The 18,330-nt window shown below is 44.8% G+C and overlaps 2 long non-coding RNA genes across 8 annotated transcripts in view; one reads left to right on the forward strand and one right to left on the reverse strand.

The window, feature by feature from the left end:
- LOC140700684 (uncharacterized) overlaps window positions 1–18,330 on the reverse strand; it is a 98,752-nt gene that overhangs the window by 32,468 nt on the left and 47,954 nt on the right. For all 3 annotated transcript variants that reach the window (XR_012079206.1, XR_012079207.1, XR_012079208.1), the window contains exons 4-5: window positions 16,833–16,954; window positions 393–514 (exon numbers count right to left, since the gene is read on the reverse strand). This is a non-coding gene — a long non-coding RNA (uncharacterized lncRNA). The remainder of the gene's footprint in view (window positions 1–392; window positions 515–16,832; window positions 16,955–18,330) is intronic.
- On the forward strand, window positions 3,185–16,021 carry LOC140700683 (uncharacterized). 5 transcript variants are annotated; one of them, XR_012079204.1, is made up of 8 exons: window positions 3,185–3,815; window positions 7,027–7,164; window positions 7,320–7,515; window positions 7,847–7,902; window positions 9,185–10,897; window positions 11,200–11,414; window positions 14,869–15,207; window positions 15,833–16,021. It is a non-coding gene; the product is annotated as an uncharacterized lncRNA (long non-coding RNA). The 5 variants fall into 5 exon arrangements; XR_012079201.1 differs by lacking the exon at window positions 7,027–7,164; XR_012079205.1 differs by lacking the exon at window positions 7,027–7,164 and having other exon boundaries at window positions 14,891–15,207.

Here is an 18,330-nt window from a genome sequence, read left to right on the forward strand (position 1 = left end):
TCCACACACGCCACCAGCCAGGCCTATAATGTCTCCCACACTGGAAGTTTACTCCTGGAGACATGGGCAAAGCCCAGGGCTCGGGGACACTAAGAGACGCGGTAGGGGTGAGGTGTGAGGCTGAAAACAATGAAAATCTGTGAAAGGAAGGCTGAACCCCTCACCCTCACCCTCACCCTCACCCTCACCCTCACTCTCACATGCTGCATTTTAACCCTGGGTTTGAAGCTGGAGGGTTCCTTTCTGGAGAAATGAATCAGGTTGAAAGAAAAGACCCCCACATGGAACCAGGTGAAGATCTGGAAAGAGCGAGCCAGGGAACCTCCAGGCTGGTGAACACACGGAGGCTCCCAGAGAACTGCAGCCCGGGGAGGGCAGGGACTCCCCCATACCTTGCTCTCCGTGTCTCTTCCGTCTGGCTGATCCTCAGTGACACCTCAGTGGGTGAAGCCATGTGTTGCTGAGGTCACTCCTGCTCTTGGAACTTGACGATATTGAATGGAAGCCTGCAAACCTGGGAGACATTTTCATACAATGCAATGATGAACTAGATGAATTAGGAATGACTACATGGGAATCTAGATGTGTGCTGGTATCTCATAACTGTTAAAGTCCTTTTGCTAAAAGGTATCCATGGTCAGTCACCAAGGGGTGACCTGTGATGTCATGGATTTGTCCTGGTTCCTGACACAGAGCTCCTAACTCCTCTGTAATTTCCTAAGTGATAGCGGTTGTAGGAGGGTCTTTGGTTCTAACCAGGCAGCTCTTAGCAGCCCCTGGATAGCTTCAGGATGGGGGCTGCTCCCCAGGAAGACCAAGCCTCGATTAGAAACTTGCAGCTTTCAGCCCTCCCCCCTAACCTCCAGGGAGGAAGGGCGTGAGACTGGGTTAGTCACCCATGGCCAATGATTTGATCAGTCATGCCTACATAGTGAAATCTCCATAAAACCTCTAGAGTGCAGGGTTTGGAGAGCTTCCAGGTGAGTGAACACATCAAGGTGCTGGGAGGGTGGCAGGCTGAAGAGGGCATGGAAGCTCCTGGCAACCCCTGACAACACATTTAATAATGTAGTTTGTCAAAATTTATCAGATTATTTTGCATGATTGCAGCAAGCAGGTCATTTTTCTGGTCCTGAACCACTGTGCAAAGTGACAACTACCTTATGTACTTTAGATGAACTGAATTACAAAGTAACCAGTGTCTCTTTTAGGGGGATGTTGGGAAGGAGGTGAAAGCAGAGGAAATGTAGTTGCTGTGTTTAAAGGAACAGACCTGCAGGAGCACATGACCAGTTTCAGAGCAAACAGCCTTGTGATGAAAAAGAATCAGAGACCTAATCTATAAGATAATTTACACTAGATCATAAAATTAAATTCACGTCTCTGCATATGAACTAACGTACTTTGGATGCTCTCCTCAAAATATCATACTCATGATCAGTAAATTTTTAAACTTTTGTCAATATAGTTAAAAAACTCTTACTGTTAAATGCATAAAGATACATCTCTGCTTACAGGGAAGCTGATGGGTTACAGTAATTACTCTCAAACTCAACCATAATCTCATTGAACATTCTGTTACCTCAAAACATTATAAAGTTAACTTCTGACAATATGTGCATAAAATGATTTTAAATGTTAATAAGAAGAGAATGATTATTAGGTACACATAAACATCTGTATATTATACGCAGAGAGAAAATATGCAGATGACTATAGTCCTTGTTTCTGTAGTTGGCCATGATGTGATATTTAATATCTATGGCTTTCTTCTTCAATCTTCCATTCCTTGTCCTCGGCCAGAACTTTGGTTTTTCTGGATGATTTGCCTACTTGAGTAACCCAAACTTTCATTACTGAAGGGTCCCAGTCATCAGTCATCCTGCCTATTTTTCGGTGCCTATAGTTTTGCATGAACCTTTATTATCAGGCATGGAATTACTAAGAATTGCCCCCAGGAGAATCCTGTGAGTTTTAAGCAGAGTTCTCCTTGCTTCAGTTGTGCAGAAGTATCCCCCAATTTCCTTTAGTAATTAGAATCTATCACTGCAGCCAGTAGATTGGCTCCTTACTGTGCCTGTTGGTTCAGTGGTGTAAGGAGCCCAACTAGCCAAATTGATGACTCATCTTGCAATTCAGTGGGACCATTGTTTTGTCCACCGGTGGAAACACTCCCTACTGGGGGACTAAGATCTCCAAGGGGGTAAATATTTGCAAATGATGCAATTGGCAAGGGCTTAATTTCCAGCATATACAAACAGCTCATACAACTCAATAACAAAAAAATCAAGAACACAATTGAAAAATGGGCAGAAGACCTAAACAAATATTTCTCCAACGAAAACATACAAATGGCCAATAGGCATGTGAAAAAATGCTCAGTGTTGCTAATTATCAGAGAAATGCAAATCAAAACTACAGTGAGGTATCACCTCACACCAGATAGAATGGCCATCATTAAAATCTCCATAGATGATAAATGCTAGAGAGGATATGGAGAAAAGGGAACCCTCCTACACTCTTGGTGGGAATATAGTTTGGTGTAGCCATTATGGAAAACAGTATGGAGATTCCTTAAAAAAACTGAAAATACGGGGGTGGGGATAGCTCAAGTGGCAGAGCACATGCTTAGCATGCCCCAGGTCCTGGGTTCAATCCTCGGTACCTCCTCTAAAAATAAATAAATAAATAAAAGTTCTAATTGTACCTGCTTTTTCACTCACTGCCTGTCTAGATAGTTCCCTGTCTGATCTTCAGTAGCCATATTGGTAAAACGGACATAATGTCTTTTCTCTGATTACTCATTCTCATGGAGTGATATAAATGATGTGAAAGGGCTTTAGAAAATGTAGTAAGTTCAATAGGTGGGGGCACTGACTTCTCACTGACTTACTCTGGCCATTCCTGCTTCAGAGCCGTTCTCCTAGGTCCCAACCCCCACTCTATCCTAGCTCTTTGATCAATGCTGCCTCCTGAGGGGCAAAACTATTTGTTAGCCCAAAAACAGGGAATACTATTAGACTCCATTTCTTCTCTTTGCCATGTCCCATGACCATTTTTCAACCTAGAAACCGGGATCATGGCTCTGGTTGGTGGGGCCTTCTCATTGGCTGCAAAGGGAGCGGTATGTACACTTCATAATGGGCATTTTGACATGCGGTGATGCGAGCGGTTGTATGTGAATAACTGCCGAAGCATGTGTGAGTTTCTGCCAGTTTCTCATTTTCACAAGATGAGGAACTAGAGACTTGCCTTTGGAAAAAATGTCAAGAAAGCTACCTCGAATTTCTGCATCTCATCCCCGGCCTCCACCTCCTCCTTCTGTTCCTTCTCGCTCTCATCGTTCAACCCACCTTCCTCCCCTGGCTTCTCAGTCTTTTAACCGGCAGCCTGCTCCCCAGCCCCGCCCACCTCTTGCACCCTTGCGCCCTACCCATTTCCCTTCTCTGAGTGGTGCCGTCCCTTCCTGCCACCGTACCTTAAGGAATTCCACGCTCAGCTCTTTCTCTGCTCCTCGCAGACCATCCACTCGCTGCCCCAATCACCTGGCTCCCCTTTCCTATCATCCCTTTAACGGTGCCCCTACTCCTCCTCCTCGCCCTCGTTTCTAGTCCCTTGGACTCTAGTCTGGCCAGGACTCCAGCCACTCCCAACAAGACCTGGTGATTCACAAATCTCATCCTGGAGAGACAGTATCCCTGCTACTAGGACGGCTCTGGTGCCGTTCAGGATTGCCAGGATTGTGGAGTCCCAGAGGCCTTACCTGGTGGACCGAGAGAATTCAAGATGATAGCCAAACAACATTCAGCCTGAAGGTAAGCGCAGTTCCTCTTTTCTATGATGGCGTTTTCAGCCACGACCAGATCCTGGGTATCTTACCACTAACTATACTTTTCCTTCATCCTCATCTTATCAGTCCTCTTCAGATGCTGATCAAAATCCTAGCAGATACTTTTGGGGAAACTTGACCAAGGGCCAAGAAGAGCCAAGAACTTGTAGGAACGATTTCCCTATCAGATGTCAGAACTTATTACAAAAATTACAGTAGTGAAGATAGTGCAGTACTGATGCAAACATAGACAGACAGACAAATGGCATGGCATCGAGTCCAGAAAGAGATTCATACATGTATGAACACTTGATTTAAGACAAAAGTCTCCTAGAAGACAAGTGAGGATAGGACTGTCTTTTCAATAAGCTGGTTGGGGTCAATTGGATACTCATATGGGAACAAAATTAAGCTGGATTCCTACCTCATAGTACACTCAAAAATCAACTTCAGGTGCAACATAGACCTAAAATGAAAGGGTAAAAACATAACCTCTCTAGAAAATGTGTCCTGGTTGTGCTTGGCTATTAACCACTTCAGATGTTCTATTAAGTGTCACATTTGTGCTAGATTTTAAGCACTTGTATGACAACACTATAAAATGTCTCCATAGGTTTTAGAATGAAATATTGAAATGACAATTTGAATATATTGCATTAAATAAAACATTTTTGAAGTTAGTTTTTTCTGTTTCTTTTGGCTCTTTTTGATACTACAACATTTTAAATTGTGGCTTGCTTCATCTTTTTGGACTACATTGATCAAGAAGGTAATGTAAAAAATATTTCACAATATCAGATTAGGAAAATGTCTCATGTGGCATTTAGAAGGCACGAATCAGAAAAGGAAAGACTAATACATTTGATCGTATGTAATTTTAAAAATACACTCTTAAGTGTGTTTTAAGTTATCAAAAAGACACTAAGACTAAAAAGACAAAGTCATACAGTGGGAAAGTTAATTTGCAGCACGTACAACTGTCAGACGGCTTACATCATTAATATATGGAGAACTCCAACAAATTGATAAAGAAAAGACAAGTAATCCAGAAGAAAAATAGAAAAATTTGGAACAGTCACTTCACAAAAGAGTTTCTGAGTGACTAATAAACATCCAACAAAGTTGGTCAATCTCACTAGTCAACCGAAAATGCAAATTTAACAGCATAATGAGATGCCACTAAACACTAAATTACAGAATGGCTGTAATAAAGACAAACAATGCCAAGAGTTGGCAAAGTAGTGGAGCAGTACGAACCCTAGTAGTAGAGTAAATCAGTTCCACTATTATGGAAAACATTTTGATACCATCTACAGAAACTGAACCGTAGGCATTCCCTATAATCTGTCAGTTCCACTAAGTATATATCCAACAAAATGTTTGCCCGTGTGCACCAAGGGACATCTACAACAATGTTCATACTGCATTGTTTTAATAGTCTAGTGAAACAATCCAATGCTCATTAGTAGTAAAGGTAGTGATTAAAATGTGCTATCATCACAAAAGGGAACACCACAGTAATAAAAAGTAATAAAACCAAGTCTATATGCAACAGCATAGATGGATTTCACAAACAAAATGTTGAGCAAAAGAAGCAAAAAGAAAGCATGCATACCATAGGATTCCATTTATAGAATGTGAAAAATCAGCCACGGAGTCTTTAGTGTTAGGAGTCAGGACAGCTGTTACCTTTGAGAGAACGGAGAAAATAGTGTTTGGGAATGGACATGAGAGAGGCTTCTGGCATGTTATCAATATTCTACTTCTTGGCTTTTGTGACGGTGACAAATGTGTACTCTGTGATAAATCAGGGTGAGCTATACATTTCGGAGAAGAGCACTTTTCTGCATATGTGTGATGTTTCACCATAAAAAGTTTTTGTTTTGTTTTGTTTTGTTTTTTAAATACGAATGCTTATCAAGAATCTCTAATTTGGAACTATGGGTCTGACGAGTTATGGTGCCAGGAGGGAGGTGCAAGGATCTCCCATAAAGAAGGCAGCCGCTCTCCCCTTTTACGTTCCTCCCCATTTGCCAAATGTACACAGGGGGTCATATGGCTTTTCTCTTTTACTCATTAATATGGTGAAATAGTATTTCCAAACCTTCATTCACCCTTGCATCTGACAAACTTCATTTGGTCATGGTGTATTATTCTTTTAATATATTACTGGATATTATTTTCTAATACTGAGTTAAGAAGTTTTGCATCTATATTCATGAAGGATATTTACCTTTAGATTTCCTTTTTTAATGATCTGACTTGTTTCAGTGTCAAGGTAATGCTGACCTCATCAAATGAACTGGGAAATGTTCCTTTTTGTAATAATTTGTCTGGTTTTAGTATCAATATAATGTCGATCTTATTAAATGAGTTGGAAAATGTTCCCTCCACTTCTGTTTTCTGAAACAATGTAGTATTGGTATTTTCTTCATTACATGTTTGAAAAACCATCTGGGCCTGGAATGCATATTGTGGGATGTTACAAATTCCACTTTTAAATACATATAAAGCCATCATTTTTCTTTTTTGCATGTCTAGGAATGTATATCTTCACAGAAGATATACATCCTATTCATCCATATTGTCAAACTTATTGACAAAGTTCTTGATATTTCCCTATCATCCATTCAGTGTACACAGGACTTGCAGTCGTATCCTACTACTATTCATCATATGTGTCAATTTGTTACTGAGTCCAAGCTTGTAGTGCTCACTGCATGACAGGCCAATAAACCAAGAGACAAGTTGTTGGTGCAAGGAATGTGACTTCATTCAGAAAGTCAGCAGACCTAGAAGATGGTGGACTAGTGTCCCAAAGAACTGTCTTATGCAAGTCAGAATTCAGGCTTCTTTAGTACTAAACGAGGAGGGATGGGGTTGGTTCTAACAAACTTCTTGGTGTCAGAATCCTTTATTCTTGTAGCTGTCCATGTAGATCAGTTCATAGTGTTGATGTAAATTCTCTGTTCTGCAACTTTTAATCTCTCTATGAATGGAAAAGTGTTATACTTTTAAAGGTCAGAGCCGTGACAATTGGCTGTCTATATATTGCAGCCAATAGGCAACGTTCTTAACTTAGAGCAAAAGCAGTAGAATACAAAGGTTAAAGTAAAAGAAACAGACCCAATGTGGTGTCAGATTTGTTCTTCCCTACTACAAGTTTGTTACTGAACCTAACTTGGGTCTTCTTACAGCAAAGCCAATCTAACGATGCCTGGTTGTGGTGAAGGAAAGTACAGTGTTTACAGCAGGGCACCCAACATGGCGCCAAGCAAGGAGAATATTCACAAGATCCAAACTCCTCGATGGCTTTCGGGGAGGAGTTTTTAAAGGCAAGATGAGGGAGAGAATCACAGGGTGCTTTATCAGCTTGTGGACATTCTTCTGGTTGGTTAGTGAGAGAACCTGGGGGTATTTTGTTTAATCCCTCAATGATTCAATTTCATGCCAATGTGAATGCTATTTTATTTTTCACTCTATTTTCTAGTTGATTTCCCTGCTAGCTGGGTCTCTGCACTTGATCCTAATTGAGAGAGTACCCAGAGATTTCAAGAAGAATCTGCAACGTCGGATACTGGATGAGAAGCTAGAGGGCCAGGGCCACTATGTTTTTCACTCTCCAGTATTTCCCAGTGCATAGTTGTGGAGTTTAGAAGTCCCCTGATGGCCTGCAAGAACCCAAGGTAAGCAGGAACTAGCTCTAGGGAGCCACTGGGCTGGCCTGACTGAGCTGGGCTGGGCTGTAGTATGTTCAGAGCCCAGGTCCAAGGCAACTGGAAGACAGAATAATGTGGAGCTGGAGTGGAGGGAAGTGAAAGAAATTCCATCCCTCTTTCTCCTGAGCCTCCACCTAGCCCTACCTCTAGCCCTGGGTAGAGCTGGGGCTGCAGCACCACTGGCCCAAGCTAAAGAAGGCTCAATGTGGCAGAGGACAAATTCTGTCTTGCTAGTTTTCCCAAAGCTAACCGTGCGGCTCCTCAGCTAATTGATAGTTCCTGTTCTTCTCATCCTTAGGAAGGTACTGAAGACTTCAGGAGGCTGTTTGATTCTTTCTAGGCAAAGTGACCCAGGTAAGTAACAAAGGTACCGCTCTAGCTCAGCTGGGTGTGATGAAATCTGCATTTCTGCATGATGTAAGGGTTTCCGTAATAATGTAAGCAGAAGGAAGTCACAGTGCCATCTAGTGGGAAGGCCGTTCAGCCAGCAAACATTCACCAAAAGCCTACATACGTATACACATTGTGGCCCACAGGACAATTCAGAGACGGACTACTTAGATTTCTTGTTCTCAAGGAACTGATTTATATTCAAATAAGCTTAGTAAAGTATTCTAGGACTACAGATTTGGGGTAGAACATGGCACAAAGGAAAATTAGACTAGAGGCTGTAGAGTCCAGAAAGGTTTTCGAAAGATTACATGTGATTTCATTGAAAACATTGGGTAGGTGTTCCCCAGACAGACTACAGGGGAAGGAGCCTTCCAGGCTAAGGAGGAGGAACAGCAGGAGCTAAAAGCAAGAAGTCATGAAGTCACTTGCTGGGCTCAGGAAACTGCAGACATGACAGCCCAACTGACACGTTCTAACTGTGTCCCCAGACCTAAACACACACGAACACACTATCCTGCATGGATGGATGGATGGGTGGGTGGATGGATGGGTGGGTGGATGATGGATGGGGGAATGGGGAGGTGGGGGGGCATGGGGGGTGGTGGGAGGGAGGGAGGGAGGGAGTACACTGCAGGGAAGAGCACAGCCTCTGGAGTCAGTGTTTAGGTGCTTCCTAACGCTGTGGCGGCCCTCTCCCTTTAGGCCAGGCCTACTTTTTTCTCTTTTAATGTTAAATTAAATTATATGAAGTATGTAGGGTAGTCAACTTCACAGACAAAGGAAAACAGTGGCTGCCAAGGACAAGGCAGGAAGTGACAACGGGGAGTTGTTGATTTTAGGCATAAAAACATCCTGGCAACTGCTTTCATTCAACGTGAATATGATGCACACTACTGAACTGTATACTTAAAAAGGATTCAGATGGTAAATTCTACGTCATACATACTTCACCACAATTCAAAATAATTTAATAAATAAAGTTCCCAAGGCACTTTTAGGGTTAGGAAAGGGTTACTATCACATGGGGGATATGGAATAAAATGTCTTCTGAGATGGCTGGTGCCACGGGACAGGACAGTGCCTCTCCGATTGTGAGGTCCTTGAAGGTCCTATTCCTTAGCGCCCAGCACGATGCCTGACATGTGAGAGACACTCAGGAAATGGGTGTCTGGCCTCGGGTGGGTCTTAGAGAGGCCAGGAAGAGAGTTTCTTAATGTGAGCCTGTGATGCTGTTTCCCTCTAGTTCACACAATCACCAGAAAGCCCGTGTCCTGGCATGATAACCTGGAGGAACCTGCAGGTGGTAAGTCCAGGACTGAGAATGCCACTGAGACAGAGCACAGAGGGGCAGCTGGCTGGGAGACCTCTCAGGGTCGTGTCTCCTTGGGGAAAGCTCAGTCCTCTGATCGTCTGAAAACTGGACTCATAGGAATGAAGCTCACAAGAGGCTGACGCAGTCAAACGAACTGCCAGTTTATTCACCGTCCAGGCAAAAAACAGGTTCCTAATGGCCCTGACGTTGTGCTCATTCATCCATCCAACGCTTAGCTGTTACAAGCACAGGTTCTGGGATCCTACTGACTGAGTTCAAATCTGGCTCTGTGACTTGGGCAAGTCTTTCAACCTCTCGGAGCCTATCTCTTAGGGACATTGTGAGGATTAAACAGAACACGGCAAGTGCTTAGAACAGTATCTGGTGCCTGGTGACGAGGACATGTTATTTTCATCGTTACCACGTGATCGTCACTAGGGTGGGGCTGGGGAGCTCACACTACAGTCAAGGAGACAGACAAGCAAATACACAGGTGAACAGGAAGCAGGCTTGGGATGGCAGCAACGTGGAAGACAGATGCCCCAGTCAGGCAGTGGAGTTCTGGGAAGTCTTCCTGGAGGAGGCGATGTCAGGGCGAGGTGGAGCACGGCAGGTGTAGCAGAATGGGGAAGGACATTCCGAGTTATATGGGAAAGCACAGAAGTGAGAGGCACCGGCATGGCCCAAGCACTGGGAGTCGTTTGGCATGGCTGTGATGCACGGGCGGACGGGGGCCATGTCTGGGAGTGAGGGAGTGGAGATAGTTGATGGGAAGCCTGATCCTTCTGGCAAGCTCTCCTCCTCCCCCTCTACCTTCTTAGAGTGGAGTTTGATAGAGAAGGAGGTAGGATTTATGTAAGAGGACAGGGTGGGAAGTGGGGGGTGGGCAGGAGGAGGGAGGACCTCCTAGCATCGTACAGACAAGTGAACAGACTAACAGAGCTCAGTCCAAGGAAGTGGGTTGTTACCTGAATGAAGACACCAGCCCGGCTAGAGTTGAAGGGTAGGAGCTGGGGCCTCGCAGCAATAAGGAAAATTACAGGGGGTGAGGGTCTTGAACACCAGGCAGGAGTTCATCACCAGCCGCCTTATATTCAGGACAAGCTCAGCCCAGTGCCAGGTCCTTCATTCACATTCCTTCGTTCCATTCTCAGGCATCTTTTCCTTCCATTTGACAGATGAGCAAAGTGAGGCCCAGAGAAGTTAAACCACCTGTCAAGCTGGTAGTGGAAGGGCCAGGAATGGCTGACTACAAGCCAGCTTCTTCCCCTTGTCAGACTGCCTCTCTCAAATCGAGACTTGATAGGGTGGATTGAAAATGGAACGAAGCCCTTAAGCCGAGGAGTTCCAAATATACCTGGTGTTGGCAGCCATACTTATTTCAACTCAGAAGGACTTGAGCTCACTTCTTACAGCCCAGCTCCTCACCCTCTCTGTGCAGCCCCATTGCCCAAACTCGCTCGTGCCCCGGGACATTTGCTCTTGCTGCCTGTGGGGGCTTTTTGTCTGCCTCTCTCAGGATTAGCTCCTGCATGGCATCCAGAGAGTCCTCCCCTCACCATGCTGAGAATCCAGCCCTGCCTCCACCTGCCCCTTTGTCTACCCCACCTCTTTAGAGTTTGCATCGCTGTCTGCCACCATCAGGTTTGTTTTTCTACTTGAATATTATGTCCCCTGTCCTCTCACCTGGACCACACCTCCAGGAGAGCAGGGACCATGTCTGTCTCACTCTGCTCTACCTCCAGGGCTCAAACAGTGCCTGCCACAGAGTTTGTGCTCAACAAATGTTTGTGGAGAGATGAGTGGAGGAACCAGACACCTGTGCTGCGGGCTCTGAGGCCGGTGCTCTCCCTCGAAGGGAGGACGTGGCAGAGTCAGGGGCACAGGATCTCCTGTTGGTCCCAAAGCCTGACTCCTTCATAACTCATGTCTCATCTCCCGGCCAGGTTCCTAAATCTTATTCACCATGCCGCCCAGGGACCAAGGAAGAAATACCCAGAGACACAGGCTGAAAGCCAAGAAATTGGATGGGCCTCTGAGCCCTTGGTAAATGTGGCTCCTTCACCTAGGAGCTCAGAGGAAATCCAGCTGGTGGCTAAGAGGGCAGGGTTTGGAGCCTGGGCTTGAACTCTGGCCACGACGTGCCAGGTGTGTGAGCCTGGTAAGTGACTGAGCTCTTTTGTGACTAAGTTTTCTCCTAGTACAAAGGAGACATTACAGCACTTGTAAGATTTTTCTGAGGATTAAATAAGATGTTTTGTAAGGTGCTTAGGGCAGTGTCTGGCACATGATGAATGCTGGGCTAGGAGTGGATTAAGCAAAGCTTGTTGATGACAGAGTTTGCTCTTCCAGGCGTTAGTAGGGTGGTCTGAGCCGTGTGTCTAAGTTCTGTCCCCTCCTCTGCAAAATGGTTATGATAGTACAGTGCCTCCCACGTTGATCAGAAGGGAACCACTAAGTGCAAGAAGCCTGGGAAATGCGATCGTTTTTTGTGTGTTAACTTTTTAATAAATTGACGAGTAGTTGATTTACAATGTTGTGTTAGTTCCAGTTAGTTCCAGGTGTACAGCACAGAGCTTCAGTTATTTTTTCCAATCATATTCATTACGGGTTATTGTAAGATATTGAATATAATCCTGTGCTATACAGAAAATCCTTGCTGCTTATCTATTTTGTGTATAGTAGTTTGTGTCTGCGAATCCCAAACTCCTAATTTATCCCTTCCTGCCTCCCTTTCCCCTTTGGTATCCATAAACTTGGCTTCTATGTGTGTGAGTCTGTTTCTACTTCATATATAGACTCATTTGTATTACTTTTTAGATTCCACATGTAAGTGATGTCTGTAGTATTTGTCTTTCTCTGACTTACTTCACTAAGAATACTGCTCTCTAGGGACACCCATCTTGTTGCAAATGGCATCTTTCATTCCTTTTGAATGTTTCATCATATACATGTACCACATCTTCTTTAGCCAGGCGTCTGTTGCTGGGCTCTCGGGTTGTTTCTACATCTTGGCTATTGCAAATAGTGCTGCTATGAACACTGGGGTTCATGTATCTTTTCGAATTGAAGTTTTTGTCCTTTTGGATGCATCCCCAGGAGAGGGATTGCTGGATCATGTGGTAGCTCTGTTTTTAGTTTTTAAAGAAACCTCCACACGGTTTTCCATGATGGCCGCACCAATTTACATTCCCACCAGCAGTGGAAGAGGGTTCCCCTTTCTCATACCCTCTCCAGCATTGACTATTTGTAGACCATTTGACGTTAGCCATTCTGACTGGTGTGAGGTGATACCTCAGTGTAGTTTTGATTTGCATTTCTCTGATAATTAGCAATGTTGAACATCTTTTCATGAGCCTGGTGACCATCTGTATGTCTGCTTTGGATAAATGTCTATTTTGCTCCCCTGCCCACTGTTTGATTGGATTGTTTGGGGGTTTTGTTGTTACTGTTATTGAGTCGTATGAGCTGTTTGTACATTTTGGAGATTAAGCCTTGGTCAGCTGCATCATTTTTATTTGCAATTATTCCCCCCCCCCCATAGGTTATCTTTTCTTTTAGTTTATGTGCAGAAGCTTTTAAGTGTGATTAAGTCCCGCTGTTTGTTTTTACTTCCCTTAGTTCTTCTCAGGTTTTAGCTTGTTCCTTCATCTGGAATACATTCCTCTCTTGCCTGTTGTATTGCTATTTGTATTTTTATGTATCTGGTAGGTTAGTTATGTTTCCCTGCCTTGGAGAAGTGGCCCTCTGATGTCCTATGCATCTCAGCAGCACACTCCCCTCTCATCACCCAAGCTATGTACTCTAGGGGTCCACCCGCTAAGGGCTGCATGCTGTGTAAGGCTGTGTGAGTCCTCGGGTAGGCTTGGTTGGCCCCTGGTCCAACTGGTTGCCAGGCCCTGCCTTGTGTGGAGGCTGCTGGCTGCTGTTTGTTGGCACCAGGTCACAATGGGTGACTCCAGAACCCCAGGGAGCCCCACCATTAGAGGTAGCTTGCTGGTAGGGGGGTCATGGTCCAGAGACTCTGGGGTTGTTGCCCATGCACTGGTGGGTGAAGTCACTTCCTGGGCTTATTCCCTCCTGTTTGGGCTCAGGCTTTGGTAGACCGGAGAGCTCTGTTTCATTATTTGTTCTTTCAGGGATTCAGCTTGTTCTTTAACTGGGAGTAGTTTCTCTGCCCTTTCACTTTACTTTTCAGTCTGCGAATCTAGGAGACCAGTACTGTGGTCTGGGGGCAGTGTTTTTATGTGGGAGGATCCCTGTGTAGACTGAGTGGATCCAGTGTTTTTGGTGTGGGGGCTGGTTTTGGTATGGATGCCAACCACATCTTTCCCTGGGGTGTGCTGGCCATTATCCCCCTGATAAGAGCTGTGGCTGGTGTTAACATCTAGAGCCTGTGCAGGATGCAAGGTAGGGCTTCCTCTCTGCTCCACAGCTGTCACCACCCTGTCGGGGGTGGGGTCTGCTCCCAGCTGAAGCCCTGAAGGCTGGGATCAGTTAGGCTCCATTGCCCTTGACTGTGTGCCCTACTCTAAGGGAGGTCATTGCTGAAGCAAGTGAGGCCTACAGAGTTACTACATGATCCAGCAATCCCACTCCTGGGCATGTATCTGGAGGAGACTCTAATTTGAAAAGATACATGCACCCCAATGTTCATAGCAGCACTTTTTATAATAGCCAAGATATGGAAGCAACGTAAATGCCAGTCGACAGATAAATAAAGATGTGGTTTATACACACATGGAATATTACTCAGCTACAAAAAATAAAATAATGCCATTTGCAGCCAGATGGATGGACCTAGAGATTATCATCCAAGTAAAGTAAGTCAGATAAAGACAAATATGATATTACTTATATGTGAGAGCTAAAAATGATACAAATGAACTTATTTACAAAAAAGAAACAGCCTCAGAGACATAGAAACAAACTTATGGTTACCAAAGAGGAAAGTGGGGAGACAGATAAATTAGGGGCTTGCAATGAACAGTTAGACGCTAATATATATAAAATAGATTTTTTTTAAAAAAACAAAACAAGATCCTACTGTAGAGTAAGGGAACTTTGTTCTCTGAAGAAGAATATATATATTTATATATATATATATATATATATATATATACACACACACACACACACACACACACACACACACACACGTACTTATATATATATTTGAATCACCCTGCTGTACACTAGAAACTAACACAACATTGTAAACCAACTATACTTGAATTTAAAAGAAACTATACTTCAGTTTAAGAAATAAGTATCAGGGTTGTATTATACAATGTGATACATATGAAACTAACACTGCTATATGTTAGATATGGAAGTTGTTGAGAGTAAATCCTAAGAGTTCTCATCACAAGGGAAATTTTTTTCTATTTAACTTTGCATCTATATGAGATGATTAATGTTCACTAAAATTGTTATAATAATTTCATGATCTTAGTCAAATCATTATGCTGTACACATTACATTTACACAGTGTTGCGTGTCAATTCTATCAAAAAAACTAGAATAAATAAATCATCCAATTTAGATAATTAAGCAATTTAGAAGAATGTTATAAAGCACAAAGAAGTAGCACACTACTCTCTATTTTCTCAAAGAGAAAAGGCCTGGCTCCCACAGGTACGAAGTGTGCACGTGGAAATGCAGTATCTGTGACCAGCGCATCTCATGGCAACCCACCAGCTGTGACAGGAAGGAGACGGGAGACCGGCTTGGACGGCCCTGCCCTGCTCAGACCGTCCTGAATCCCACTGCAGATAACTGACTGCCTGGGACCCCAGATCACTCATCACGGTGGAGTTGCAGAGGATCTGGAAATATACCAAACCTGTTCGTCACTATAAACCTGGGGACAGTGCCATCAAACGGCACTAGGAGCAAAGAAAACGAAGCACACGCAGAAAATGTTGGTCCCAGGGACTGTGCGACCATAAGAGGTAATTAAGCTGGACTTTCAGGGTGATGTAACTGGAGGCAGAAGAGTCTTGCTTAGCCCCAACTTAACTTAGGGTTCCTGCCCCCTAGCAGGACCTCGCCCCGCACAGGCAGAGAACCCCAACCCCAATACTGGGAATCTCGGGAAGCCACACTCAGTGAATACCCCTCAGCCTCTGGTCTCCTGGTGACGTTTGCTGAAGTGTATCCTTGAAGCTAATTGCACGGTGAGGTTTACACGTGAGGGGGCTCACTTGTACTCAGTTCCCTGTGTAAGCACTTCAACAACAGCAGATACGTACTGAGTCCCAGGTGTGTGCTGGACACTGCTCCAGGTGCTGGGGACACAGACGCAGCATTTACCCTCATGCAGCTTCCCTGCCAGTCGGGGAAACAGTTCACAAGCCTCCACCACAGGCCGTGGGAAAGGCAGTGCAGCGACTCTGCAAAGGTTATTCTCACACCATCCGGCAAGTCTTTTGATGCAAATGTCACTTTCATTTCACAAACAGGCTTTAGCAAGGAAAGGCACCAGGGGCCGCACATCAGGAGACCGGGGCCACAGTCAAGTCCAGGTCCCTCCCCCTTCCCACAGCTTCATTCTGCCACCCGCATCCTCCCCTCTAGGTCAGCCCGGAACGCGAAGACCGCAGGCTGAACCACTTCACGGTCTACAGCGGCATCACTCTGTACAAGGCCAAACTGTGGAGCTTGGGAGAAGAGGGCCGCCACCAGGAGTGTTCCAGCAGCGCTGTCAGCCCGCCTGTCATGGCCAAAGTGTGTGCTGCCGGTTAATAAAGATGACGCGAAAGCCTCGGTCTGGCTTTTCCTCTCCTGAGTCTCCCGTTTCTCCCTTCTGCCCAAGGCCACTGGTGCCCATCCTTAATCTTATAAACTAGTGGGACACTTCTGCTTAAAGAGGGCAAACTAAGGCCTACGATCTCCCCTCTGCCTTCCAGACCCCAATACAGGATAATCAAGGGATTTTTAAAAGGTCTGAACGCATAACAGAGAAAACGGCAGAGAAACATTAGCGACCAAGAAAACTGAAGCCATGTTTAGAAGATGGAAAGCTGGCGGAAGAGGGTGGAGGAAACCACAACGTGCGAGCTGAGTGGACCCCTCTGAGCACAGAGCCCGCCTCCCAGAGCTCTGGGGGAGGTCAGGACTCTGAGACAGAGTGGGGTGTGATGCAGGGATCTGAAGTGGACACCGGGAGGGAGTCTGCGGGGAGCCCCATCCACACACACGCCACCAGCCAGGCCTATAATGTCTCCCACACTGGAAGTTTACTCCTGGAGACATGGGCAAAGCCCAGGGCTCGGGGACACTAAGAGACGCGGTAGGGGTGAGGTGTGAGGCTGAAAACAATGAAAATCTGTGAAAGGAAGGCTGAACCCCTCACCCTCACCCTCACCCTCACCCTCACTCTCACATGCTGCATTTTAACCCTGGGTTTGAAGCTGGAGGGTTCCTTTCTGGAGAAATGAATCAGGTTGAAAGAAAAGACCCCCACATGGAACCAGGTGAAGATCTGGAAAGAGCGAGCCAGGGAACCTCCAGGCTGGTGAACACACGGAGGCTCCCAGAGAACTGCAGCCCGGGGAGGGCAGGGACTCCCCCATACCTTGCTCTCCGTGTCTCTTCCGTCTGGCTGATCCTCAGTGACACCTCAGTGGGTGAAGCCATGTGTTGCTGAGGTCACTCCTGCTCTTGGAACTTGACGATATTGAATGGAAGCCTGCAAACCTGGGAGACATTTTCATACAATGCAATGATGAACTAGATGAATTAGGAATGACTACGTGGGAATCTAGATGTGTGCTGGTATCTCATAACTGTTAAAGTCCTTTTGCTAAAAGGTATCCATGGTCAGTCACCAAGGGGTGACCTGTGATGTCATGGATTTGTCCTGGTTCCTGACACAGAGCTCCTAACTCCTCTGTAATTTCCTAAGTGATAGCGGTTGTAGGAGGGTCTTTGGTTCTAACCAGGCAGCTCTTAGCAGCCCCTGGATAGCTTCAGGATGGGGGCTGCTCCCCAGGAAGACCAAGCCTCGATTAGAAACTTGCAGCTTTCAGCCCTCCCCCCTAACCTCCAGGGAGGAAGGGCGTGAGACTGGGTTAGTCACCCATGGCCAATGATTTGATCAGTCATGCCTACATAGTGAAATCTCCATAAAACCTCTAGAGTGCAGGGTTTGGAGAGCTTCCAGGTGAGTGAACACATCAAGGTGCTGGGAGGGTGGCAGGCTGAAGAGGGCATGGAAGCTCCTGGCAACCCCTGACAACACATTTAATAATGTAGTTTGTCAAAATTTATCAGATTATTTTGCATGATTGCAGCAAGCAGGTCATTTTTCTGGTCCTGAACCACTGTGCAAAGTGACAACTACCTTATGTACTTTAGATGAACTGAATTACAAAGTAACCAGTGTCTCTTTTAGGGGGATGTTGGGAAGGAGGTGAAAGCAGAGGAAATGTAGTTGCTGTGTTTAAAGGAACAGACCTGCAGGAGCACATGACCAGTTTCAGAGCAAACAGCCTTGTGATGAAAAAGAATCAGAGACCTAATCTATAAGATAATTTACACTAGATCATAAAATTAAATTCACGTCTCTGCATATGAACTAACGTACTTTGGATGCTCTCCTCAAAATATCATACTCATGATCAGTAAATTTTTAAACTTTTGTCAATATAGTTAAAAAACTCTTACTGTTAAATGCATAAAGATACATCTCTGCTTACAGGGAAGCTGATGGGTTACAGTAATTACTCTCAAACTCAACCATAATCTCATTGAACATTCTGTTACCTCAAAACATTATAAAGTTAACTTCTGACAATATGTGCATAAAATGATTTTAAATGTTAATAAGAAGAGAATGATTATTAGGTACACATAAACATCTGTATATTATACGCAGAGAGAAAATATGCAGATGACTATAGTCCTTGTTTCTGTAGTTGGCCATGATGTGATATTTAATATCTATGGCTTTCTTCTTCAATCTTCCATTCCTTGTCCTCGGCCAGAACTTTGGTTTTTCTGGATGATTTGCCTACTTGAGTAACCCAAACTTTCATTACTGAAGGGTCCCAGTCATCAGTCATCCTGCCTAT

This window comes from Vicugna pacos, chromosome 13, assembly GCF_048564905.1.
Source record: "Vicugna pacos chromosome 13, VicPac4, whole genome shotgun sequence".
In the NCBI taxonomy this organism is placed as follows: Eukaryota; Metazoa; Chordata; class Mammalia; order Artiodactyla; family Camelidae; genus Vicugna; species Vicugna pacos.